The 13,024-nt window shown below is 41.3% G+C and overlaps 1 protein-coding gene and 1 long non-coding RNA gene across 8 annotated transcripts in view; one reads left to right on the top strand and one right to left on the bottom strand.

Annotated features, from left to right (window-relative positions):
* The window catches only part of LOC111041080 (homeotic protein ultrabithorax-like), a 173,895-nt gene that overhangs the window by 102,654 nt on the left and 58,217 nt on the right, over positions 1-13,024 (bottom strand). The gene's annotated exons all lie outside the window — the stretch shown is intronic.
* LOC111041081 overlaps positions 1-13,024 on the top strand; it is a 34,149-nt gene that overhangs the window by 5,091 nt on the left and 16,034 nt on the right. For 2 of the 3 annotated variants that reach the window (XR_002605273.1, XR_002605274.1), the window contains exon 1: positions 8,764-9,217. The exons of the other annotated variant lie outside the window; for it this stretch is intronic. This is a non-coding gene — a long non-coding RNA (uncharacterized LOC111041081). Of the gene's footprint in view, positions 1-8,763; positions 9,218-13,024 lie in introns of those variants that run through there. 3 annotated transcript variants of the gene reach the window in all.

Raw genomic sequence — 13,024 nt, 5'->3', positions numbered from 1 at the left:
GTGTGCAGCAGCAGCAGCAGCAGCAGCAGCAGCAGCAGCAGCAGCAGCAGCAGGAGCAGCAGAAGAGCGCTGCGATACTCGCCGCCGCGTGTAGCCGAAAATTAAGACAAACCCGAGCCGCCGCCGACCGGCAAACCGTCGGACCGTCGTTGGGGGAGGGATGGGGGGCGGCGGCGGCAGAGGGGGTCCCATCCGCGCTCGTGTAATTTATTTGTTTCCACGTAAATTATTTCGATGTCTTTGGGACGATAAATCTCCGAAAACCATTGTGTGCGCCTGCCCGACCGCCGCCGACGTATAATTCTATACCGTGTTATATAGGTATAGGCGGTGTATATACCTATTATATGTATGTGTATATATATAATGTGTGAGTGTACCGTCTCAATTACAACGTCGTACGTAATAATATATGTATATCATTATATTGTTATTATTATAATACGCAGAGCTGTGCGATTTTACGATTCATTACCTATATTAAGCGAGCCAATCGATCGTCGCTGCAGTGAGAGCAGTAGGTGAGATGGTAGTATAATATTATTGTAACAGGTATGACTTTATTGTTTGAAAACTGGTCGCGAAAGGATTTCGATACAACGCCGACCCGCGATAAACGCATCTAAATTATTGTTTGTTTTGTTCGTGTGTGACCGATTACCGAATGGCATGGAGCTACATATCAAAAATTAAATTAAACGTCGATGACGACGATTGTATTCGCTTCGATGTGAAAGTCGACTACAGCTGTTCATGTCGAAGCGTCGTCGACGGAGTGGAAGCGCAATTTTTCTCTCGAAATTTCGTTCGGCGACTTTATCTCCATCACGTACCAAGGACGTCATAAGCCGTCAACTACCTGTCCGATCGAGCTCGCCGTTGGGACTGAGTGCCCGGAATACGAGCGCTGCAGAGCTCGGGCCTGAGTTGAGTGTTCAAAGACTCGAAAAATGTGTCCCGAATAAGTGCTTTGGTGTGAGTACAAGAATATCAATATTACAAATTACAGTATAGTGTTGTCATTGGCGAAATAATTCCGAAATCAAATTATGACTGTGTGAACGCGCCTTACGGTAGCCGCCGCGCGCCCGCCGACTCGTCCCGCCATATTATATAATATACCTAATACCTATTATATTTATATACACATACGAAATATATATATATACTCACCACACACTCTGCTCCCCCTTAATAGGCGGCCGCGGCCCACGGTTGCCGCGATGATGATAATATTATTTTACACCGTCTCTCCCGTGTGCTGCAGTTGTTAAACAAGCGTATATTATGATGATGATGACGACGACGTCTCATTTAATAAAAACTAATGCGTTATACATGTCTCGCCGATGCAATAAGAATAAGCCGGGTTTCTCTATATATTAAAATATTATTCGTATATTACTCGTGTAAAATATTATAATATACTTTCGGAACTCTCGTAGATCCTAATGTCTCGTCTTGCACGTGATTATGTCATGTTTTTATTCGGGACGTCGTCGAAATGAAAAACGATCGTTCTTCTCGTTTTTAGCGGAGCGTGCTAGAGAGGCCGGTATACCAGCTGCACAGGTCGTCGGTATTCGTTTTAAGAAGGAAAATAATCGAAAAGCGTAGACTCGACGTACAGGAAGAGTAAAATTAATATAACAACTTTGTGACTTTATGAGGTTATGTATTTAGGTGGTGAATTGGGGGCAAATACTTTATTACTGCGTACATATATAATTATAAAATGTTATTTTAGTAATGATGTGTTATTGTTTAGACATTATCATACTGTTTTAAACATTTTCAAACTGTTTCTACTGCCAAATATTTGAATATTATTATTAAATAACATATATATGTGTATGAGTAACGGGACGTGTCGAGTGAGTGTGCCGCGCGGTGTACCGGATGCGCTTTTGGGATTAACGCGTAATAATTTGTGTTTTTTCGTAACGTTGACAGTCTAAATTTGGCCATTAGGACGAAGCGGAATAAAAAAAAATAATCGTAATCTCTGCAGCAGAGGGATCGCTCATCCGTAATTCGACGTTGTCGTCGGCGCGGCGCTGCAGCCATGTTTGATACAGCCTACGGCCGACACTGTTAAGTTATAATAAATATTTTCTCTCTCTCAGTCGCTCCTAAGCCACACAGCTGCCTCCGAACATCTCGCACGACTACCGTGTACAGAACGGACAAAAAAAACAACCAACACACGCGGACGTGTAATATTAATCGATTCCGAATTAATTTCCGTCCGCACTGTACATTGCGATTAAACCGAAACTCGTATACAGCCGAGTGTGTATGTGTGTGTGTGTGTGTGTGTGTGTGTGTGTGTGTGTGTGTGTGTGTGTGTGTATTATATTATATATAAATATTTATAAATACAATATATTAATTCAGCTCGTCCACATCTCGATCGGCCGAATCGCGCGCGGCGTACGTGATTGATTTTTACACGGCCGTTTGCCGAACGTCTGACGAAAAAAAAACACTAGCTTTTGATTCAGGTCACCAAATTGCCACGGTTTGTATACGCGTTTTACCCCTTTTTCGATCCACCCGCTGTATATGGCTGGTTAGGTATATCATATTATACATATTATTTTGTGTATAAATATATATTATGGCGTATATAGGTACACGTTTCACTCGCAGTGCGCCGCGGAATACGATCGCTGCGGTTTTTTTTTTATGATTCGTTTTAATATATTTTTTTTTTTTTATACGCGCTCTCGGTGAATGATACACGAGTCCGCTCGTAAACTCGTCAATGTTTCGAGTTTTTTTCTAATTTTTTATTCCTATTTAAAAAAACATATTTTTAATATATACGTGCGCCACGTTCGTGTGTGAGTGTGTGTGTGTATATGGTCCCACAAAAACCAAGGGCGGGCCCGGCCGCGCGTATATGAACGTCGGGCGTCAGATAAATCATGCGACTCGGACGGATAAATTATTCGGTGGTCGTCCTGCGGCCATCCTCGCGTCTTGCGCGCGCTGTGCGCACATACATACGCGTTTGGTTTTTTTTTTTATTTTTCGTTTTTGTTTTATTTTTTTATTCTCAATGACTTCACCATTGCCCCGCTTAATTAAACTCCGTAGATCATGTGTACATATTATATATTTTTATTATACCGTTTGCCCGATGCACACACATACCTATAATAGGTATATATTATTATGTATAAGCGTACACCTATACACCATATTATACGCTCGTTCTTCACGATTTGTTTTTCGTACCGAACGAAAACTAGTCTCTACACTTTAAACCCGATACGGGATATTAATATCATTGTTGTACAAATATCATATTATACAATATGTACGTTGATCACGTATCGCGTAGGGGCACTTCGGTGGGAGGGCGCCGCGCGAGTGACGTAAAAAGTACTTATAATGGCCACGGATCGATGGACATTTACCTATAACGAACGTCACATGTTGTACCTACATGTATATGCAAAATCAAAAATCAACTAATAACGTGTGACATATACGAAGAACCTCTATATTTACATCGCGGCGATTACTATAATACTATGTATACACCTAGGTGTACGGAGAAGAAACAACCACGCGTTCTGGACGTTCAGACGAAAAATTGAGAGCAACTTCATTTCATATTATACTGTTGTAAGAAGGAATAAATATATATATATACATATGAATAATTTATTGCTTTTATATATCGTGTGTGCATGTGCGCGGACGAATCGCAAATGTAATTTCTGAAAACGTTCGCGTGTTTGTGTGTACATTAACGACGTTCTGGTACACCAGTATTAAAGTGCCATTTTTGGCACTCTTCCGGGGGTTTATATTTGACCGAAATTCGGAGACAAAACTCGTCGGGTTAGTGTACGAGTATATTTGTATTGCAGCCGCCGCCGCTGCTCCGAGGTTTCTCGCTTATTATAAACGTGTAACTCTGTGTTTCTCCGCAATACTGAGCGCAAATTTCATACAGCCAGTTTTCTTTTAGCACGGTGCACTGCTATACAATATTATATACATATATACCCCGAGGCGAAAATGAATTACGATCCGGAATGCCGGAAAGCGACACGGCGCAAGATTAATGTCGTTTTACCATGTACAGTTATACGCGGGGACGAACGGGCGCGGGTCGCGTCGGAAAAAGCCTGGGCCGCGCCCCGCCCGGCCTCACCGTCGGCGGACTGCGGAGTGGCGGTGGCGGCGTTTAAGGGGGGTGGGGAGGAGGTGGTTGTAATAATTATTTTAACAGTGAACTCCATTAGCGACTATATAAGGTGCTCGGCGGCGGCGCGGGAGCAGTGACGTTTATCATTTGAAAAATAACCTCCCCCGTGCAGTATATACGCATATACGCACACATAAATACCTACAATACGCAGAAACGTATATATATGATGTAATACCACTGCTGCAGGAACTCTCCTGTACGCCACCGCTATGGCAACGTCCGGGCGGCGACGACCGTCGGCCGGGGCGAAGTACAGGCAATTAAGATCACCGATCTTACAACCACCTTGGAGTTTTTTTCCTCCTTGTCCCGACGATTATGTATATAGAGCGCGGGCGCATACACTGCAGCAGCTCGTCGTCGACTTATTAAAGGGCCCGTTTGTAAAAAAAAAAAGGTCTTCTTATCGTGCGAGCGCGAAAAAAACGCGAAATAAAATTAGAAGGAGAGGTGGAGAAAAAATTAAATCGTTTAAAAAAAAAAAATAAATAAATAAAGTAAAAGCTCCTTTTGTGTACCCGCGATGATTTACCGCACGGTTTTTATCTGGCCGGCAATAAATCGCGGGCTCCCGCGCGACGGCCGAGGGAGGGTATGTGTAGGAAAAAATTGCAAGAGCCCGAACCCCCTTCGCCGGGGCGGCGTACACGTATTGTATATCCGTGCGCGTGTGTACGGATTTTATATACATACATATTTATTTTTTCGGAGTTATATGCACTCATATTTTCAATGCCTATCGCCTCCTTTTGTGAATACTTTGCTCATTATGTATACACACGAATCCATTACCGGGCATCGTGGTTTGTCTTATCACCACTTCGCCGCGTTTATTCAACGTTTTTTCGGCAATAACTTTCCGAGACGAACCCGCCGCCGCACATATACTTATATAGTCGCCTATATATATATATATATATATATATATTTATCATTTTATAAACATATAATACGGGCAATGTATATAATATAGGTAGCTACTGCACCACGTTTCACGACGGTGTTAATTCCAACAAGTATTCCGCGCCGTGAGTATATACCCACTGCTGTATATATGACGTATGTACATGAAATGTATATAAATAAATAATAATATACCAAGTCGACTAAATTGCCATCGTTCTTTTTAAACGCACGCGGCGGCACGTGACGATGTCGCGTTGCGTTTTGGAATTCAAAACTCTGGTGTTTGATCAATTTAATATGTATCATCAACGAATAATTACGCATTCGCAGGGGTAAAACAGTGTGCATAATATGTAACTAACGACGTGGTAAAAATGAGATTTAATTTTAATTAACGACGCTGCTATTAATTATTTTGATATCGTGCCTACTTAAGTGTTTTGGTAAAACGATGTACGAGTAATTAAAACAAAAACCGGTTGTCACATAAAATTCGGTGTCCTCGTCGTCATGCATGGTCGGTGTGTGCATACTGCATGCATAGATACTTGAAATACATATATACCACGACACAGTGACATAAGTGTATATTATAACCTTACCGAACCGCGTTTCGTCCATTATTGTACGGTGCACACTACCCCCCCCCCTCCTTGTGGAAATGTGCGAAAATGCTTTATGGGTATAATTACCTCACGTTCCACACAAAAATTGCTCGAGATCAAATGGCCGGGCGCAATGATGATGGGGGAGAGATACCGCGTGCGTCGGTGCGCGTGTAATAATTATATCGAAACAAACGTAACTATAATATATATATATATATATATAACAGTATTGTAGTAATAATAATAATAATAATAATAATAATAATAATGACGATGATACACAGTGACCGCCGTACAACGTAGGTGGTATTATAGGTCTACATAATAAATATGTTTTCGTATACAGAGCGAGAGAAAACCGGACGTTGTACAGGCACCCGACATTAACTCGTCGGTAATATACATACTATATAGCTGCTCACTTGTATAGGTTTACGTGTATACAGCATGCGTTTTCACGGTGTACAGGAACCGAAGCGTCGTGGTCCGATTGTCGCGAGCACTCTGTATACACTTGCCCCACCGTGTAGGTCCATACATCGTGCGAGATGTTATATTGCCGTGTCCGCGAGTGTGTGCCGAACAATTTGGCGTAATCTGGGCACAATACCAAAGGGGTCTGTGTCCGCTCATTCCCCTCCTTCTCTCCCTTTCTCTTCATATATTTACCCCTCTCTCTCTCTCTCTCTCTCTCAAAGTTTCAGTCCGTATACAGCGCGAACCGGGACACGAAACTGAGCGAATAAATCACAAGCACCTCGACTTTTCACGTCGCCCGCGAAAAGCATTCCTAGCTCGGCCATACATTTAAGTATCTACCACACGCGACTCCGGACGACTTACGCGGGTGTCATATATATATATATATATACGTACGTGTTATTATATATACGTAGCCCGAATATTATGTGTGTGTTGTTTTACGATAAGAAACAATTTTAATTTTTCTCCCGCATATATACCTATATATATTATGCGATCTTTGTTTTTGCGGCAATAATACTTGCATTTTTTCTTCACCCCGGCTGGCGAGCTTTAAACTTTTTCTCCGTCCTACATCATATATATATATATATATATTATGTTGTCCGGAGAGAAATTAGTTTCTGCACACGCACACGCACACACGCACAAATGGTCGACCGGAGGGCGGGCCGCGAGGCCATGCATCAAACCCTATATATATGTACACATACGGGTGCGGAGACTTTTAACCGCGCGCTCCATACACACACACACACTAACACAGACGCACACAACCATGGTATAGAGTTGCCGGTTACTGTGGCGGCGAGAGAAGAAAAAACGAACGGTTCTCTTTCTTTCTAATTGAGATGTTACCGGTGATGTATTGCCCAAAGTAATTCTACCACCCCCACCGCGGCCGAATAGAACAAAAACGAGTTTGTAATACAAAAACCATTTACCACTCGACTCTCGCGGATAACACGGCTACATATTATATTGTTATGGTGTATTAATATTTTTAGGAACAGTCGAGGGACGAACAGAAAAGCAGAAAAGTAAAAACAAATTGATACGATCAAAATAATTAGCTATGATCTGACGAAATATATCCTTTTAAACGTTAGACACAGCGCGGCGGTAAATGACTAGTAAATAAATACAATAATGAGTGAGGTACCGACTCGTACACAGTATTATGTAAATCCTAACCATTTAAAGACCTCCGAAAATTCGTGACATGTTTTTCAACCCGTATAATATTATTATACGACAATGTTACTCTGCCATTTGTAGGGTATTCTCGAATCTCTGCTCCTAATTATTATTTTGTATTTTTTAAAAAAAATCTCACACATCGGTGGTAGAAAAATAGGTTCGGCGCGTATATAGATGCAGTACGTGTGCACTATAATAGAAGTGTACAATATTATTATGAAATTCGATTATACATTACGCGTTCACCTTGCCGCCGGGATCTACCGATCTCCACATCCCATGTACATTGTATAACTATACATAAAATGTATTGTGGACTGCGCGGGGCGAGTGCGCATTAAATATATAAACGAGTATTAATTTAGTACTCGTTAATTATTATCGCGACCCGATGAATTCTTTGGTGTTTCATATATTATATTATAGGCGGCCGACGGTGCCGATATAGTACAAACCGTCTCATTAAACGTATAATTTGTAATAGGTAACTGTTATATAATTAATGATATGTATCGAAGTGTTTAGTGTATATATATATATAAAAGTATTTTTATCCGAAAATATTTTGAAAATGCCGTAGGAAATAATTACCGTCGGCGATACACATTATAAACGTACGCTTTATATTATACAATAATAATATTATATAGGTGAACTCGTTTGTTATATTATAAACCAATAAATAATATAATTCCATGAGCATTCGAACAACTACTCATTCTTTGTGTTGTAAACACTCGTAACTAAAATAATAAAAGGGTACAAACGCATAACGGGTGCGGTTAAACAGCCAGCCCCGTGTAAGTTTATATAATATCACGCGCCGGAACCGTTTACGATCTAGTCGAGAGCGGATTGGTTTAAAAAAAAAGGTTGTTAAGTATAAATCGTGTATTGTATCAGTCGCGGGTGAACACAAAAAAACTTCTTACACGTTATTTTGATTGCAAATGACCACAGAACGTAACATAATAAGACGTCCTGCAGCGGAGCGAGCGCGTTAAAAAATTACGAAGTGTGCAAAAAAAAAAAACGAGAACAAAAATGTGTCGAAATATTTGCTACCGGATATTTTTAAAAGTGATTTTTTTTGTGTGCGTGTTATAAAACCGATTTCACGCTACTCAAGGTCTAACGTGCACTACTGTTTGGATAGTCGGGCGAGTCTCCCGGGCGGCGGCGGCCGTGGAGCGTACAGAATCGAAACGCAGGCATTGTCAACGGGTCCCGAGGTTAGGGGTACAGACACCTACCTATAATACCTACACACGCACACACACACACACACACACACACACACACACACACACATTATGTGCATACGTGTGCAGCCCGAGTTCGCAATGTAGGCACAGCGTATGTGCCATATATGCCGCTGCTGGCACCGCGTGCAGTGGCAATGATGGCGGTGTCCCCGGGTGAGACCTATTGTGCGAGGACGATACAGTATTATAATATTATATACCTGAGGGTGTCCAAAAGACAAACAAAGGGGATGCCGAAAACGAGTTTCACCTTTGGAAACTTTCACTTTACGTTATTTATTGCCCGGCGTGCGTGCGTGCGTCCGTGTATATTTTTACTGTGCACAATAATTCCGATGACAGTGCACGTACCCACACGTGTATAATGCGTGTGTGTGTGTGTGTGTGTGTGTGTGTGTGTGTGTGTGTGTGTGTGCATGGTACCCACAAGCCCCCAGTCGAAAATCGTCGCATTTCGTCGAACACGTCCGCGCTGGAATCATCACCGTCGTTCAACGCCGCCGCCGCCGCCGCCGCAGCCGCCGCCGGTAAGTGCAGTTTGTTTCACTAAGTTCGCCGTAAACAGTTCACTCGATTTTGACTTCGGGTAGGTAGTTAGCTATGTATGGGTTTGAGCTAGGAAGCTATAGCTATGGCTAATAACACCGTACCTACATATAGCATGTAATTAGGTACCTGAATCTTGGCGGACGCTTAAAAAAAATCATTTCCGCAGCCGCCGAATCAGTTACTACCACTCACCACAGCCACTGTAGATAGGTATACCTACTGTTGTTATTATTGCTCCTGCCTCATTAACGTAAATCAAACACGACGCGGTTTAACCTCGCCAGGCCGTAATAGCGAACGCGTTATATATATTATTATTATCATTATATACGTATAATAATATATATTTCGAGCCACGAGATTTATACATGTATACGTAAATATATATGAATGTGTGTGTGTGTGTGTGTGTGTGTGTGCGTGTGTGTGTGTACATGTTTGTATACACGTTATAAGAGGGTTTCTTATATTGATTTAAACGGGTCTCCTGGGCATGCTAAATATCCGTCCGGCAGCCGCTCGCCGCCGGGCCCTGCCATTTTGCCCCTTAAGGGGTGACACACGCACACCGTCCCTCCCTCCCGCACCGTGCGGCGAACCCCGAAAAGCCCAGCCGCCGCCGCCCCCGCCCACACCGCCACTGCCTCCCGCGCGCACATAGGTCATTCGCGTGTAATAATATAAATTCTCGTAAAATATACATAATAATATTACGCGTGTGTATGCATTGGTAACTCCGACACAATATAATAATATGACACGCATTTCATTCTACAACAATTATTATCGTTTTTTTAATAGTTCTCTATATTATAATTATTCTTCATCGTTCGCTACAGGCTACATTGTGTTTCGGGCTAATAATATTGTGGCTGCGAATTCAGCGCGGTGGACTGTGAGTTTCGGTTTTCAGTTTTATCGCTGTCTACGAGAAGAATATTTTGGTTTATCACTCCCGGGTAATTTGTAAAAAATGTCCATTAAGAAATCATCAGTCCAACATATTATTTTTAGTAACGCATGACGATTGGTTACCGTGTAGCCATCGCCAAGCCGGCAAACCACCGGTTTCAAATTCCTGCTCATACATGTACTTATACATATTATATATTATTTCCAAATATCGCCACCGATGATCGTGATTTAACGAGTGCTCAAAGTGATTCCGCGGTTAGGACTCGATCAAGGCGAACGAGAAAATTATATCTAATCCACTGACAATCACTAATTAACAACGTAATGTGCGAATAAATTAATTTATAATAAAATTCATGCGAAACGCGTGCATTACGTCGTATAATGTTATATCAAACTAAATTCACATATTTTGTAATATTGTTAAACGAGATAATGAGAAACTGAAAAAATATTTATCGGTGGCGCCTGCACATTTTTGCTCATTAAACCCAGACGATCCGTGCTCATTATGATACATAATGTGTATAGTAGATTGCATATAAATATACATTGTTATAATATTACAATAATTATTATTCTACATCGCATTATTAAATAAACCTACATTTTCACTATGTACATATTTATGTGACAAGTGTTCGACGGATTTAGTAGCCATTTTAATGAATGAAAAACCTATTGTATATTTGCATTTTCATCCTCTATATAAACAGATACCTAATATACTCGTATAAATTGTATTACATGTCAGTATGTCACATTTATGGAACGCTGTATATGTGTATGTGTCTATTGTGTCAAGGCAAATCGGATCTTAATTAGTATAATTGTTATTTCTGTACTAATTAATGACCATAATTACAAGTGATCCGAAGATAATAGAATATCATTATTATGTATTACATTTGTTTGTAAATGGTTTTTAAATGTGATGACTATAGGTGGATTTATGTCTATATCACAGTCGAATGAAATATTGTACATGTTTATGGTTTGGTCTGTAAAACGTGATTCGACTTTAAACAATTACACAGTACCTACATATGAATTGGCAAACGTTTGATGATCGTACACGAGCTAGTTGTTAGTGAATACTTAAAAAACATATTCTGTGGCATTTAATATATTATTTTTTATAACGTAATTTTAACGGTGCATAATGCGTTGGTCGTAAAAATCTCAACAAAAAATATTATTCAGACGAATCTCGTATACTAATTTTTATAGAAAAAAAATATACAACCATCATTAATTTATTGACCGTACAATCCAAGTGATTAACACCATTAATATACCTACTCAGTTCCGCAGCGATAAAAACGCGTATTGTAGACCACATCGCATAATATTGTAGTCCTGCAACTATACGTATATAACGACCACCTCGACGAACAACAGGAACACGAATTTCTGGAGAACGGGTCACACTGCATACTTAATAGCCTAACACTCTAATATATCGTACCCATAATGCTATATAATATACGTACACGAGTCGTATGTTGTTGCAAGATTTAGGGCATAGGAAGAGGAAGTGGCAGTGGCACCGGTGGTTATCGCTCCGTCCGCGCGGCCGTTGTCCACTCTCTGGCGCTATGATAATAATATATTATGTACCTACTCGTATTATAATATTATTATATTTATTATGCGCATATAATATCCGTTTTCCTCGGAAATCCACCGCGCGCTGACGATAAGGCTGTTTGCTCAACACCAAGTGGTCGGTCGCCCCGCACCGGAGACTTGCGCACACACCACCACCGCCACCGAGTGTGTATACCGGTCAGCCCGAATATAATTTGTCACTTATAGTAATATATTATTATCTTATATATATATATACATATACATACAAGCCGCGGTGTGCACGGTACATTATAATATATACGATCGAGTAAATCCCGTTTTTCTCCCGACGAGCGAGCGGTCCTCGACCCGAACGGGGTTCGCGTTAAGACAACAAGGATACAATTATTATTACTTAACGGTCGGAAACTTTTCGGCAGCTCGCACCGCGGCCGTTGATAATATTTTCATCCTCGACATCACCCACACGAACCCAACACTCTGTACTACATCGAACCAGGACGTCCTGCACCCGTTCTCGGGACATTTCGAGACGTATTTTCGACCGCGTTTATAGTAATATATTGTGCGTACAATTTATTACCTATTTTATGGCATAATTTTACCGATATATATATATTATATTATAATGTAAACGTGTTTGTGGCGTACACACATCGCACACACATACGCACATCGCGCGTATAATTGGGGTCACTTCCTTCCTTCCTTCCTTCCTTCCGGTCCTTCGGTTGGAACTCACGCAAGCACACGCACACAGGCACACACACACACACACACACCCGTGGCCCGCACACATGGTCGGAAAAAGGTCCTCGGCCAACGGCAAGTCACGTCCACCTACCTATTTGAATACGACGCGTACCGCGACGGGGTATACATGGTAGCGCGCGCGCCCGCCGTCTGTCCGCCGCCGCGGAAGCGGGTGTCCGCTACTTGATACATGACCGGATTACGAAAGTTTTACTGCACACATTTCACAGGAAAATGATACATACAGGACGACTGTTTTGTCGTCAACTAGCCGATTAGGCGATGGCAACACACGTGGAACTCTCGAAACGGTTTTTTTTTTACGATTTTATAACGACAAAATATACTACCTACTTATACTGGTCATCGCAAAAAAATTAAAAACAGCACTTGCAGCTCTCAAATGTTCAAAAATAATATAGTACCCAGTCGCTTATAGTCTTGCAGAGATATAATAATGCCTGATTCACGCCGATTACGTCATCACGATCGCTCTGTATATTGTGTTACGAGGGTTTCCTCGC

The sequence above is a fragment of the Myzus persicae genome, unplaced genomic scaffold (genome assembly GCF_001856785.1).
Source record: "Myzus persicae strain clone G006 unplaced genomic scaffold, MPER_G0061.0, whole genome shotgun sequence".
Lineage (NCBI taxonomy): Eukaryota > Metazoa > Arthropoda > Insecta > Hemiptera > Aphididae > Myzus > Myzus persicae.
This window is presented reverse-complemented; position numbering and strand designations above follow the sequence as displayed.